At 44.0% G+C, this 13,466-nt stretch overlaps 1 long non-coding RNA gene across 1 annotated transcript in view; it reads right to left on the reverse strand.

Moving 5' to 3' along the window:
- The window catches only part of LOC310831827, a 90,661-nt gene extending 82,017 nt beyond the window's left edge, over positions 1-8,644 (reverse strand). The window contains exon 1 of the long non-coding RNA XR_014557998.1: positions 8,481-8,644. This is a non-coding gene — a long non-coding RNA (uncharacterized lncRNA). The remainder of the gene's footprint in view (positions 1-8,480) is intronic.
- Positions 8,645-13,466: the final 4,822 nt, after the last annotated feature.

Below are 13,466 nucleotides of genomic sequence, written 5' to 3' on the forward strand. Positions count from 1 at the left end.
TGGCCACCCATAACTCTTTCCTTTCCCTCTCTTCTCCTCCCACCTCTTCTTGTTGAAACTGTAGATAGTAAGCTCTTTGGGGCAGGGACTTGTATCTTGACTTTATGGTAATTTCCTCAAGCTCTGTAGTAGTATGAATTAATGTGCTATTTAAGAACTGGTACCTGAGTTTGCTTTCCCACCTCTTCCCTCCCAATCCCCTTTTCCTTTTATGTGGTGTATTTTGCCTTTTAAGCCTCTAGGAGGGGCTGTCTTGTACGTAATTGATTTCATATAATCTTCTCTGGGAGCTTTTCCATCTTTAAAGAAATAGGATTCAAATAAATAAATAAATATAAGAATAATCAAATTCAGCATCTGAAGTGATGATACTTTGTAGCCAATGTGAGGCTACTGAGAAAAAAGAGATTGAGAGAACTCCCAAATTTAAGATAGAAGAGGGGTTTTTTTTGGTGGTGGTGGTGGTGGTGGAGGTGGTGGGAGAAAAAACATTATCCAGGCCAGTCGAATGAGGACTGACCACGTTCAACAGTCAAATATGGAATATCTACTACAAGGAAGAAAATGGGAAACTTAAGGGAATGGAATATCCTGAAACAGGGCATGGCTGCCAGTCTGGCACTCCATGCTGCAATACTCTGTTGTAGGTCCCATTTTAAACCCTAACCACATCTGCATACTGCACTTCCCATTAAGACAAACTCCTCTGAATAACAGAATTGTAGACTTGGAAGGGATCTCAAGGGTCATCAGAAGGAGGGTCTTCACCCCCATCGTTCAGCCCAGACACTGAGGTCCAGCTCTGAGGGCCTTCTGGTGGTTCTCTCACTGTGAGAAGTGAGGTTACAGGGAACCAGCCAGAGGGCCTTCTCGGTAGTGGCACCCACACTGTGGAACGCCCTCCCATCAGATGTCAGGAAATAAACAACTATCTGACTTTTAGAAGACATCTGAAGGCAGCCCAGTTTAGGGAGGTTTTTAATGTTTGATCTTTTATTGTGTTTTTAGTATTCTGTTGGGAGTTGCCCAGAGTGGCTGGGGAAACCCAGCCAGATAGGTGGGGTATAACTAATAAATTGTTGTTGTTGTTGTCTAGTCCAACCCCCTTCAGTGCAGGAATCTGAGCTAAAGCATCCATGAAAGATGGCCATCCAATCTCTGCTTAAAGACCTCAAAGGAAGGCGAGTTCCCAACCTCCCGAGGGAGACCAGGAGACCATTCCACTATTGGAACAGCTCTTAATGTCAGAAAGCTTTTGCTGGTGTTTCATTGGAATCTCCTTTCTTGTAACTTGAAGCCATTGGGGCGAGTTATACCCCCTAGAGCAGGAAATAGCAACTTTGCTCCATCTTCCACATGACAGCCCTTGAGATGGCTATCCTATCTCCTCTCAGTCTTTTGAGAATGTTCAGGGAGGCAGGAGAGCATATATTGTTTAATTATATCCTTCCCAACTTGTGTTAACAAGCTCTACAAATTAGCAGAGTAACATTCCCCTTTTAAACTTTCACAGTGGATAGGTTTGCCAGGCTTGTATAAGCCTCTGAAATAAGTTTTCTGGTAATTCCCCTTTATTCCCTCATAAAAAGAATAGACACGACACAGTCTTGTATAAAAGTATAAAATAGTTTACTCACACATCCTGTTCACAGATGGATCCCAGAAGGCAGACTTAAGTTACAAAATATATACATGTGGAATCTATCCCATAAGGAGATAGTTCCTTTGTCCTCTCTTGGCTGGAAGCCAAGAGCACATCTCAGGAAGGAGATGTTGCTTATTCAAGGAATGGAGTCAGAGACAGAGATGGCTGCCTCCCCTGTCCTATTTTGTTACCTGTACAGGTGAGGTCACGCCCACCTCTGGTCACATGTAGAGGAACTTTGTCCCAGCCCAGGAAGAAACAGGAAGTTACAACTGGCTGCTCCAGACATCCCCTTTTTATGTCCACTCTAGAAATGTTGAATTTGACTGCTCTGTGTTTCACACCCCACAAGTGTCCTCTTTTTCAGTTGTGAAAAGAGTTGTGAATAATAGTCCAAAACTCAGATCCTCCAAACTATGTATTGACACCACCTCATTTTTGTATGTGTATTTAAGTTCCTCCACACCAGGCAGAAATGGAAAGAGTTAAGAAGAGGCACTGTTGTAAGACAATCCTCCACCTTCGCCACTGGTGGGCAGCTTCTCCTTCAGGAATGTTCAGTGAAAGGCTACAAAGCATGCATAATGGCACTCTTCTCCCTCTTCCCCTCCTCCCCCCTTTTTATTATTTATTTATGCTGGTTGCCGGCAAGGTTAGAACAAGACATTGTCTGGCTCTTTGTAGACAAGGCAGAGCCCTATTCATCGCTCAGTGACAAGCAGAAAATCGGGGAAGAAAGCCCGAAGGAAAACAAGTCATCAACTGGGCCCACATGAACCCACACCTGCAATCAGAGGCAGGCTGCAACAACAAGGCCCCCATTTACAGTAGGTTGGGGTGCTGTCTAGATACACCAAACTGTGCCCCAGGAAACCCATGCGGTTCCTTGGAAACATAGCAGTGATTCCTTAATGGAAAGATCAGTTATGGTGGGCGACTGTCACTGAAAAATAGCTTGCTCATCACTCTGCCAATCTTCCTTTGAAAGATAGGGTGCTGGGAATGTTTTAGACCAACGACAGAGAAGGGTCGCCATCCTGGCTGGAGCTGATGGGAGCTGTAGCCCAAAAACATCTGGAGGGCCACAGCTCCCCATTTCTGATTGAGATGATGCTGTCAGTTTACATGGCTTTACATTCAGACCCAGCAGTGATTCCAGTGTAGGGATTAAAGAGTCTATCAATTCCAGTCCTCTCAATTTCTCATTCTTCCAATCTTAAATTCAGTTAGCTGCATTTCTGTGATTTGTTTATTTTACCCTCATGGAAATTCAGCATTTTAGTGCCAATTTCTCCCAATGAACATACTTTTGTATGAATTTTTGACTAATGTACACATTTTTGCAAGTGGTCTTCCCTAATGTAATGCATTGCTTGCTGGGAGAACTGCACTGCAAAATCTGGATAAATGCAAATTACAAATGATGGCTTTGTTTCGGTTCGCATATAGTTTCAGAAAGTATGAATTTGATAGATTCAAATTTAAATACAAATTGCATTTCTCCCCCGTCTTGTTGAGGGAGACCTTGACTACATTAGATGCTAATGCATATACCTCACTTCCTTCAAAATAGAGTTAGCCAAACCTGCAGTGCTTAGGTGCCCTTCTGCTCAGTGGGGCCCTGGACCTCAGCCTCAAAATCCTACCCTCATAGCATCAATCACTCTGTGGTGGTCAAGTGTCAGGAGTGAGCTGGCAGTAAATCACACCATACAAGTTGAAGTTAGCTGTTTATTAACAAGAACACAATCTGCACTGTCTTGGTGTAGCATCAGGCCTAATGAACACAGCAGCTCTTCCCTGGTAGGTCTTGCCCCATGGATCAGTTGCCAAGACTGAAAATCCCCTCTTCCTCACAGCCATCTAAATCCCCTCCTCTCCAGGGTTTTCCCCAAAGCAATTGGAGACTGTGCCTGCATAAAGCCAACCTTTCCTCCACGCTTTTCATGCCTCTTCTGATTCTAGGAGACCGGTGGGAGGGGAGCTTGTCACAACAGGGGGAGGGAGGCATGCATGACTCTTCACCAGCCTGACTCAGCTCTGCTTCTTGGCCTCCCTCCTCCCCTGCTTCAACTTCTGCATCTGATTCTGGACTTCTGTCTGCCACAGATTCTCCCTTCTCACTAAACCCTGTTACCTCTTCAGCTTCTGAGTCCTCCTCTTCCCAGGCATCTCCCTCTTCTCCCTCTGACCAATCATTGGTGTTCCACCACCACTTCCCAGGATCTGAGCTTCCTTCCCTTCACTAGTTCCTCCCACCATTCCTCTGCATCCAACCACTCCATGACATTGAGGGTTCCTTGCGGACAAGTCAACATGGGTACCCTTCTCTCAAAGTAAGGAGTTGGACAAAATACTGGAAAAACAAGGAGACCCATGATTCAGTTCAACTCACAGGAACATGGGAAGCTGCTATATACTGGGTCAGGCTATTTGTCCATGGAACCTAGTCTTCTCTACTCTGACTGGCAACAGCTCTCAAGCAAACTTTCTCCCCACTCACCTCCTGCCTGACATATCCCCCCCCCCCCACTGGACATTCCAAGGATTGAACTTGGAGTTTCCTACCCATGAAAAACACACTCTGCCATTGAGCTGTGATTTTTCTCCACTAGAAAGACAGAAGTGGACCGATATGTGGAGGAGTGCTCCTGTCCAGGGTTCCAGCTAGCCAGTCATGTCCCCTACCAGGATACTCCATTCCATTCCACTAGTTGTCCTGTCCAGTTCCCCTGCCACCTCCACCAGTTAGCCAACATTCCATGCCCACTGAGCATGCTCAGTCCTTATCGAGCTGCTTGAGGGGGTGCTCCTTCAGGGATTTTGTTAAAACGTAGTACTGAAAATCTTCAGAGTTCCCTCAAGCCATCCGATAGCTGCCTCCTCTGCAGCTGGTGCTGTTTTAACCACATCAGAATCAACACTAAGAGAATCAGTCCATGATATACTATAGGACATAGGTAATAGGGCTGTCACACAATTAATGAATTTAGTCACCTAAAGTGCAAATGTTAATCAAGTCATCAACTAATTAAATATCAGTTTGCAGGTGAGGAAAAAGTTCTAAAGGGACTTGTTTTACTGATGATGCAACTATGTTGTATAACAGGCACCATCTTATAAGAAACATAATCTCTTAGAAGAGAAATCTTATATGAGGCATAATCTGTGTCAGACACAGGAGGGAATGCCTCTTTTAAGTTCATGTCTGGCATTTGCATAAGTACTTGTAATAAATATAGTTTCTGTAGTAAAAAACAACAACAGCCAGTGTTACAAAAATTAAAATTGGGAGCCCTGGACTTCTCTGGAAGTTTATCAAGAGTTCCTCAAGAAAAGGATCAAAAATGGCAGACAGGCTTCCCTGCAAGACAGCTTGCTCTCCAATGCTGTATTCCCTTGCACTATGGAGTCGCAAGGGAGTGTTGGGTAACTTGTAGGCCAGCATTTCCCACATTGTGGAGAGTAGTGAGCTGCAGCTCACCTTCAGGTGCACCTCAGCACTGTAGCCCAACCACCTAGCCATGTAGTAACCTTTAGGTTAGACAGATGCTAGCAGTTCCGAAAGCAGTAATAATTGACTTGGAACAGAGAGGAAGAGGGTAAGAGAGGGATGCTATTTAAGAGGGGAAAGGGGTGGCAGGGAGGAGGGATGAAAGAAAATGGTTGTTTGTGGGTGGGGATAATGGTACAGGTTAAGCGTGAAAGGGGAATGGAAGAAGAAAGAGACGAGCAAAAATGATTTGAGAGGCATGGGAGGAGAAGAGAAAAATAAAATAAAAACCTCCACTTATAGCCCCCCAATAAGCAAATTCTGTCTGAAATTAGAAGTCTGAATCATAATACCTCCAGAACCAACATGCATGTACTTAGCTTGAGAAAAGAAGAACTATGGAACTCCCTGTCATAAGGAAATCACAAAATTTCCGAAGGAGGATTAGATAACAACAGAAAACGGTATCAGTAATTGCCAACTGATTGTGCCAATCGCCATCTCCATTTTGTTGCTGAGTCTGACTCTGTCTTTGCGCTGCTATTTTGTGACTGGTGCACCTCAGTAATTTTTATGCCTCTGAGGGTGCAGAACGTGAGAACCCCAGTCCTCTTCTCAGTGGATGAAGGATAACAGCAAGGAAAAACCCATCTGGCCACTGCTTTGCTGCCTGAAACAATGCCCCAGACTCCTCTGAGGCAGTCTGTGGGAAGTGTTTAAAAAAAACAAAACACTGAGATACAATTCTGCTTTGAAGTTTTGAAATGTTATTAGATCCTTTGGCTGCCATCTGTGGGTTGCTGTTGTTGTTTAGATGGCTGTCATTGTATTGTTCTCTCTAGTGCTTTTAATTTTGTACACCGTCTTTTCAAACAGTAGCATATTTTTTAAAAATGTTGTTGTTGCTAGTTTTATGGACCCCGCTTTTAGAAATAAAGTTCTTCAGAAGGTGCCTTACATAATAAAAACCTTCAAGACAAGCACACAGCATAATAATGTATACAAGAGCCAGGATATGTTAGGAAAGAAGTTTCTTCAAACACCATTTAAGATCAGAGGAAAACATCAGAAAAGGTGATTTCCTAGTACCTGCCATTTTGATCCTTACTAACAGTCAGAGAATAGGACCCCAAATACCCTTTCCAGGGCACCGAAAATCATCTAAAACTGCAGGCACATTCAAAATGGAACTTGAGTTTGAATCTAGCTGCCCCAAGTTATAACTGTGCTTTTCATGAGAGCATGCCTTAGGTAGCTACTAAGAGTAAAATCAATACAAATACACTGCCATAATAATCATTATAAATCCACAGTAGTTAAAGCAATTAATGAAATGGTAGAACAGCAGCCAATTAAAAACATGCATTTATTTTAAAATAATCTGGGGAATATTTGCTTGCTGAGATGAGCCCAGAATCCTATATTGCCTTCTCGTGTCCTGTTGTTAACGTTAATAAAAATGTTAAGACTCTGGCAAATCAAGTATCCAGAACAAAACCTAGGCAACAAAGCAGGTATTGAGAGGAAGGAAGAATATTCTTATAAAAGAACTATAGTTGTGTGTGTTGGTGTGGGGATTATGTTTCAGAATTCAGTGTTCAAAATATCCAAAACAGTTTGCTTTTTAAAAAATCATAAAAGCATTAAAATAAAAAAACAACCCATGAAGATGTAATTTAAAATAACAGAACCGACGGGGAAACCATCTAAAACCAGGATAAATTTGTCAGCATCAACCAATGAAAGCAAGCTTCACCATCAAACACTAAAAGTCTGTGAGAATTAAAAAGTTAACCAAATTAAAAACTTAACCAGAAAGGTACTACCGTTGAACCTAACTAAATAAGGCCTCGCCACTGAAGACGCTTTCTCCTCAGTCATCAGCTATCTAATCTCTGAAAGTAAAGCTTTGAAGAAGATCCTAGATTTCAGGCAGCTTTATATGAAATAAGATGTTCCATTTCTATTTGTCTGTCTCTGTGTATGGTATATGGAGTATGTGTGAGAGGAGGGGGAAATAGATGGAGTGTTTGTGTGATTTCAGTGGGGCTTACTCTCAGGTAATTTGGTACAGGACTGAAGCTTTGATTGGCTAATCACCTGGCTTTTAACTGATCATTGACTAAATTCACCCACAATTTTGGATATTGCCAAGCTGCCTTTTTAACATATTGAAGGAAGTTCACATTTAATACACAAATCCTCCCATTTATGCTGAAGACATTTATCATACATTGCAGTGGCTACATTCTAACCAGCTTCACCATCTTACAGCTTGGGTTAAAACACTGTAAAGCTGAAGGAATAAAAATCTTTACCCACAACAACAACAAAAATGCTGGATCAAATAACAAGGAGTCATGTGACGTGTTAAAAGATTGTGATACACACTTTCCTTGCCTAGGGAATCCACTTGGACAGAGCTGCACAAAGTGCTGTCCCGTGGCTGCTTCCCTAGGGTCAAAGTTGTCAGCATGCACCATTTAAACTTTGTTCACGTCCGTCCATCGATCGGAATCCCGATTCAGCACCTTGGACAGGTAACAAAGCCCTAAAACGCATTCCATCTGCGGCTTCAATTTCCGCCCTTGGCTTGCAGCGGACTTTGCTATTCGAGATGTGGAAGTAGGGGTGGCGTGGTAGGGGAACCGGAATCCTCCATTCCCGTCACCGCTGCTTCCGGAAACAATACCTTGTGTCCGCACCGAGGGGTCTTAATTCGCTTTTGGCTTTGTGGGCAGTTCACAGAAAGATTCTCCAGCCAGGAGACAACTCGTTTTGCAAGGCGAGGCGTTGCCCGGTGCGTTCCCCAACAGCCCTTTTACAAAACCAATTATCTTATTAATAATGGGACATTCAAATGATCAGCACATTAATTATCACTTTAACTACCCTTCTGTTCACACCATCAAGGCAGTCAAAGAATACTAGAAGGCTGATCCTTCGCCGAAACTCCTCCCCCACCACTCAGTAGTGCAAATATTTTATTTTTATATTACTACACCCCGCCTATCCTCTAAGAAGTTCAGGGCGGCGCACACGTCCAGTCCCTATCCCCCCCCCCCCTATTATATCCTCACAACAACCCTGTGAGGTAGCTGAGGCTGAGAGAGAGTGACTGGGCCACGGTGTTCGTGGTCAGCTGCGCATGCGAAGCCAGGTCTTTTTGACGCTAGTCTAACGCTCTAGCCACTATACCACACTACCCCTTCAGAAAGTATATAGAAAGTGAATCCAGTGTAAGAGGAAGGTACCAGGTACATCTTACAACCACACCCGTTGAAAATGTGTGGTTGAAAATTACAACCACCTATTTAGATTAGTGGTTTCATTTTCACTCACTTTTGGGAAATCCTGTCTGGCGCCCGCTCTGAAGTTCTCGCACATTTATGTTGGCTTAACTCTGCATCAATCTCCAGGTTAAAATTGCCTGCGGAATCAAGACGGTCGCGTCTCACAAGACCGGAGGCAGCAGTTTTTCTTCATGGAGGTTTTCTTAGAATGTTCTGTCATTTTATTTATTTATTTATTTTGTCGTATACCAAATAGCCTAGTGAGAGAGGTGGATTGCTTCAAACCCCTTTCCTGGAGGAAAGTTATACGCTGTAGCAGAGCAAGCTTGAACACCGGCATCTCCCATTTCAGTCTAAACAGGAAGTGTCTTATAGCCATTTTACAGATGCGAAAGCCGAGACCAAGGAGGAGTTGCTTTATTGCGATGTTGTTGTGTTTACAAACTGCCTTGAGCTTCCGGAAAGTGGGTGTGAAGGTTTCTAAAAACTAAATTAAGTATATAAATCACACTAGACCATCACTTCAACCCAGTCCAGGCAGAACTGAATTAGAATTTGAACTCAGGTCTTCTGCTGCATAACAGGGCGCGCTGGCCGTGAGATGATTCAGAAAACCTGCTACCTGCTTCCGGGAAGCCAAATAGCTGGTTAACAATTCCATTTAGTGTCTTCCTTCCTCCTCTCTCCCTCTAAGCACAAGTCTGAACGAGTCGTGATGACTAATGGAGCATCCAGTTTCAGAGGCAGTATACCAGTGAATACCAGGTGATGAGGATAAACAACATGGGAATGCCAGTCTGTTCTAGTCCTTCGTGTGAGCTCTCAGAGGATTTTGATCCAACAAGGCAATATCTATATTCTTAAACCTAGAAGTAGTTGGCAACAACACTTAGCGAGGGCGATGTATAGAGCTTTTACACTTCTCTTGTCAAGTAAGGAAACAGCGAAGCGCAAGTCAAAAAGAAAATCAAAACCAGCCCTATGTTCTCCACGCTGAAAGCGTCCTAGAAACAATGACACCTGGAAGACAGGTTACCTGTTGCAGGTAAGAAATTCACGAGGCGCATCTCGCGCGAACTCCAAGATGGGATGAAGCGACCGCTTCCTGTCCCTTGGAACGTAGATGCCTCGGAGAGGATCCTCTGAGATGGAGATAATTTAGATGCCGGGAGGAGGAGAAGCGAGGTGCGTTTTCCTTCAGCTCTGCTCGGCCTGCCCCAGGCAGAAAACGTTTTCTCACTCTCTTTTTCTCTCTCTTTCTACTCCTCTGGAAGTTTCGTCGGGTGGACACCAGAATTCTGCAGGATGGGATCCTGACTCCCGCCCTCCCAGGTAGTTCTTTAAGAGGGAAAGACATTTTTTGTTTGTTTCTTACGAATGGGCAGGAAAAAACGGATGAACTCTTTGCTCCGTAAAACCAGGATGAAAATGACTGAGAATGAGCCACAATTCCCAGCTTCCCAGCCTTCATTTCTTTAAAACAAAAACAAAAACATAGAACCTGAGATGTGGGGCAAAACGTACAGACACCATAATCACATTTCGAGAGATTTTTTTCTTCCTTTCAGTTTTACTTTATTCCTATCATACCCTGAAAAAGTAAATTTACGGGCATATTTTAATCTGGAACCGAGGCTTCCTAAACCATATCTATAGGGGTTGCTTGGCAGTGGTAAAATAGGATGGGATTGGGTTGTATTGCTCGCACACAAATCATTCTCTTTTCTTTGTAAAAGCGAAAGTTTTTACCCCTCCCTTGATTCCTCCGCTCTGCCCGTTTCGGTTTCGCTTCTGTATAAGAATATGTACAGTATACGCATTACTTTAGAGAACGAGCTAGCCAAAAGTAAGTCCTCTCTAAATCCCACTGGCACTGAGGAAATTAACCGCGTGTTCAGCTTTCTCTCTTTCTCAGATATAGATGCACACGCACGTGATATAGTGGTTCAAAATGCGGTTGAACTCTGTCCGGTTTCTTTTTAAAGTCTCCATTTTTTAAAAAAATGTCTGCAAGGCAAATAAGATTTTAAAGAGCGAAGAATCATATCGATAGATCGCTGTCTCTTTCTAGAAGTGAATTTTGTTTAAAGGCTTCTGAGTGAAACTAGCTTTTATAATAATGTGTGCATGTGTGTTATTAACATATTATAGTATATAATGAGAGAGCCCACCTAGTATTTTCAAATGTCACTTTTTCTATTAAAAAAAAAGAGTGCGGTCTGAAAAGGTGAGGTTCTTCAACCCTGGTCCCCTGGCCAGTTTCGCTGCCGTGTCACCGCTTATAGACCCTTATAGACCTGGCGGGAATCAACTAGCGATCAGAAACCTATCAAAGACTGAAAGCCAAATCTGACGGAAGTTTCGGAGACTTTGATTTGATGGTTCTGCTGCAAGAGGGCCCAACTCCTACAAGGTTTAGGTTGAATAATCTGGGTCCGGGTTATATATGTGTGCTTTCCTAGTATTCATATTTGTGTTTGCTTTTGGGCAGCGTTGCTCTTGCGCTAGGATCGATGTTGTGCTTCTTTGATATTTTCATTCCTAAATCCCTACAGGATAGAAAGGTGGCTATATGCTTGAATTAAAGGGGGGCGTCAGTTGGTGTTTCCTGTCCCGTCCCCCCTTTTCAAGAGAGGTGCCGGGTTTTAAAAGATGGGGGTCGGAGCCCCAGCCTAGATCATGCTTTAGAAACAGAAACAGACACGTTACTGGGGAGTCACTTGATTCCCACGGCTCTACTCCGCGCGCCACCGACGAGGCAATTCCAACCACGTCTACTCGGACGTAAGCCCTGTTGAATTCAACGGGGCTTACTCCCAGGTAAGTGGGTTTAGTTTTACAGCCTGGATCTGGGTCCGACGCCTTTAAAGGCAACGAGAGCTAGATTACAGCCCAGGGTCTGAACAACTTGTTGAGTTGCGTTTGCCCGGAAAAAGAGGTTTTGGCGCACATGTTGCAAATCAACCTCTTTGCCCAGGGGTGCTATTTGTCTTCAAAGAGGGTCAGGTCACAGTCCCTCCTTCAAATGAGAACTGTCCCTCTCTTTGAGAAACCTATTCTCAATTCTTTATTTATACGGCTATTAGCCCATGAAGTATGTACGAACATAAAAGCACAGAAGCATAAAGACCAATATATCTAACAACAGAAGGTGAACACCACGATGCAAGGGTGGGTCATTGAGCAGTGACAAATAACAGCTTGGGGCCCGGAAAGATCCAAGGGACGGTTCACAGAAAAAGGAAAACTGGAGACGAGATCCGTCATGCACTCTCATCATAACTGTCCGATTAGTTTTTGATGTTGTTGTTGTTTTTTGGTGGTTTTTGTGTGTGAGATAACCACATTCAGGAATCTCGCCACCTGCAGAGTTACAGAAGGATCTGTATCCTGCAAAAGCAGTGCGGCATGTGACTCAACAGGCCTGCCAACCAAGCGCAGTAAAGCAGGACCCAGGAATTTAGTCCTGGCTATGCTATGTAGGGGACAGTTGAACATTATATGTGGAAGAGATTCAACTGTTTTCCCGTCACACTCACATAGCGGAGACACCAAACCCTTGGAAAATCTGTGGCTCAGCAGGTTCGATGGAAAAACATTGAACCTTGCACGAATAAATGCAAGTCGGTGTGGTACAGATGAAAGAGATGACATGTATGATGGAAGGCCAAGTGGTGGGGTTATTCCGTGATACCTGGGGGAGCAGAAACCCCCACCCCTGGAGAGGTTGTGTTGATTTTCAATGTCTGCTAATCTTTGCTCGATAAGGCTTTTGGCTGAGCGTAGGTTCATCTTTAAGGAGTCCGCTGCGGAAATTCCGATGCTCAGAAGTTTGGCATGGATTTTTCCTACCCACGGATTAACAAAGTCATCCCGCCAGAGGCACTGAAAGAGGTAATGTTCAGGAAGCCTATGCCAGCTGGACAGCCAATAGCCAAAGACTCGCTTCCAGATGACAGTCTCCAATGATGCAATCCTTAACTCCAGACGTATGGCTGCGTTGCTCACACACATGGGGAGTTTCAGGAGGCGACGGAGAAACTGATTCTGCAATGTCCCCAGTGATGTTAAATTGGACCCTGGGGCCCAGAGCGGGGCAGCATAACAGAGGGTGGAAACCACTTTTGCGTGGTACACCTTCAATGCAGAAGGGATGTGGGAGGCTCCGTCGGCCGCAAAAAATTGGAGCAGAGTATTTGTTTAGTAAATACTGTATCTGTGGCTTCCAGCTTAGGTTGTAGTGAAAAAAGACTCCCAGGTATTTAAATTTGAAAACCTGTTCTAATTGGACTCCATCTAACTTCCAGTTGTAAGTTTTCCGAGACCTGGTAAAGACCAGGACTTTAGATTTCCCATGATTAATTGTCAGATGGTTGAGTTTGCAATAAGCCGCAAAAATCTTTAGGGCTCTGCATAAACCGACTCTAGAGTAGGAAAGGATCGCTGCATCGTCGGCATATAGGAGCAGAGGGCAGCGAAAATCAGCTAGGCGGGGGGCATGAATGTTGGCTTGAGACTCATTCAGAAAGAGCTTCATGACGCTAATAAACAAGTTGAAGAGGAGTGGGGCCAAAATGCAGCCTTGGCGCACTCCTCTATTTATTGGGACCTCGTTGGATAGGTTTCCCGCCGGTGTGAGTCTCACTCTAGCCGACGACCCGTGGTGTAATTGGGTTATAAGCCATAACAGCCTTCTATCTATGCCCCATCTCTCTAATTTTTTCCATAGACAGTTTCTTGGGATACTGTCGAAGGCGGCCTTTAGGTCTATGAAAGCGACACATAGGCGCCCCGACTCGGGGAAGAATATTTTCTGGCAAGATGATACATAATTACCATATGGTCAGTGGTCGAATAATTGTTCCTAAAGCCCGCTTGCTCATGGCCAATCAAATTTGAGTCGTATGCCCAATGGGACAGCTTAGACAGCAAAAATTTTGCATAGATTTTCCCGATGATAGACAGAAGGCTGATGTTCCAATAGTTCTCTGGGTCAGCAGGGGGACCCTTTTTATGGACTGGTACGATCACGGCC

This window comes from Podarcis gaigeae (genome assembly GCF_964106915.1).
Source record: "Podarcis gaigeae genome assembly, chromosome: 14".
Taxonomy (NCBI): Eukaryota; Metazoa; Chordata; class Lepidosauria; order Squamata; family Lacertidae; genus Podarcis; species Podarcis gaigeae.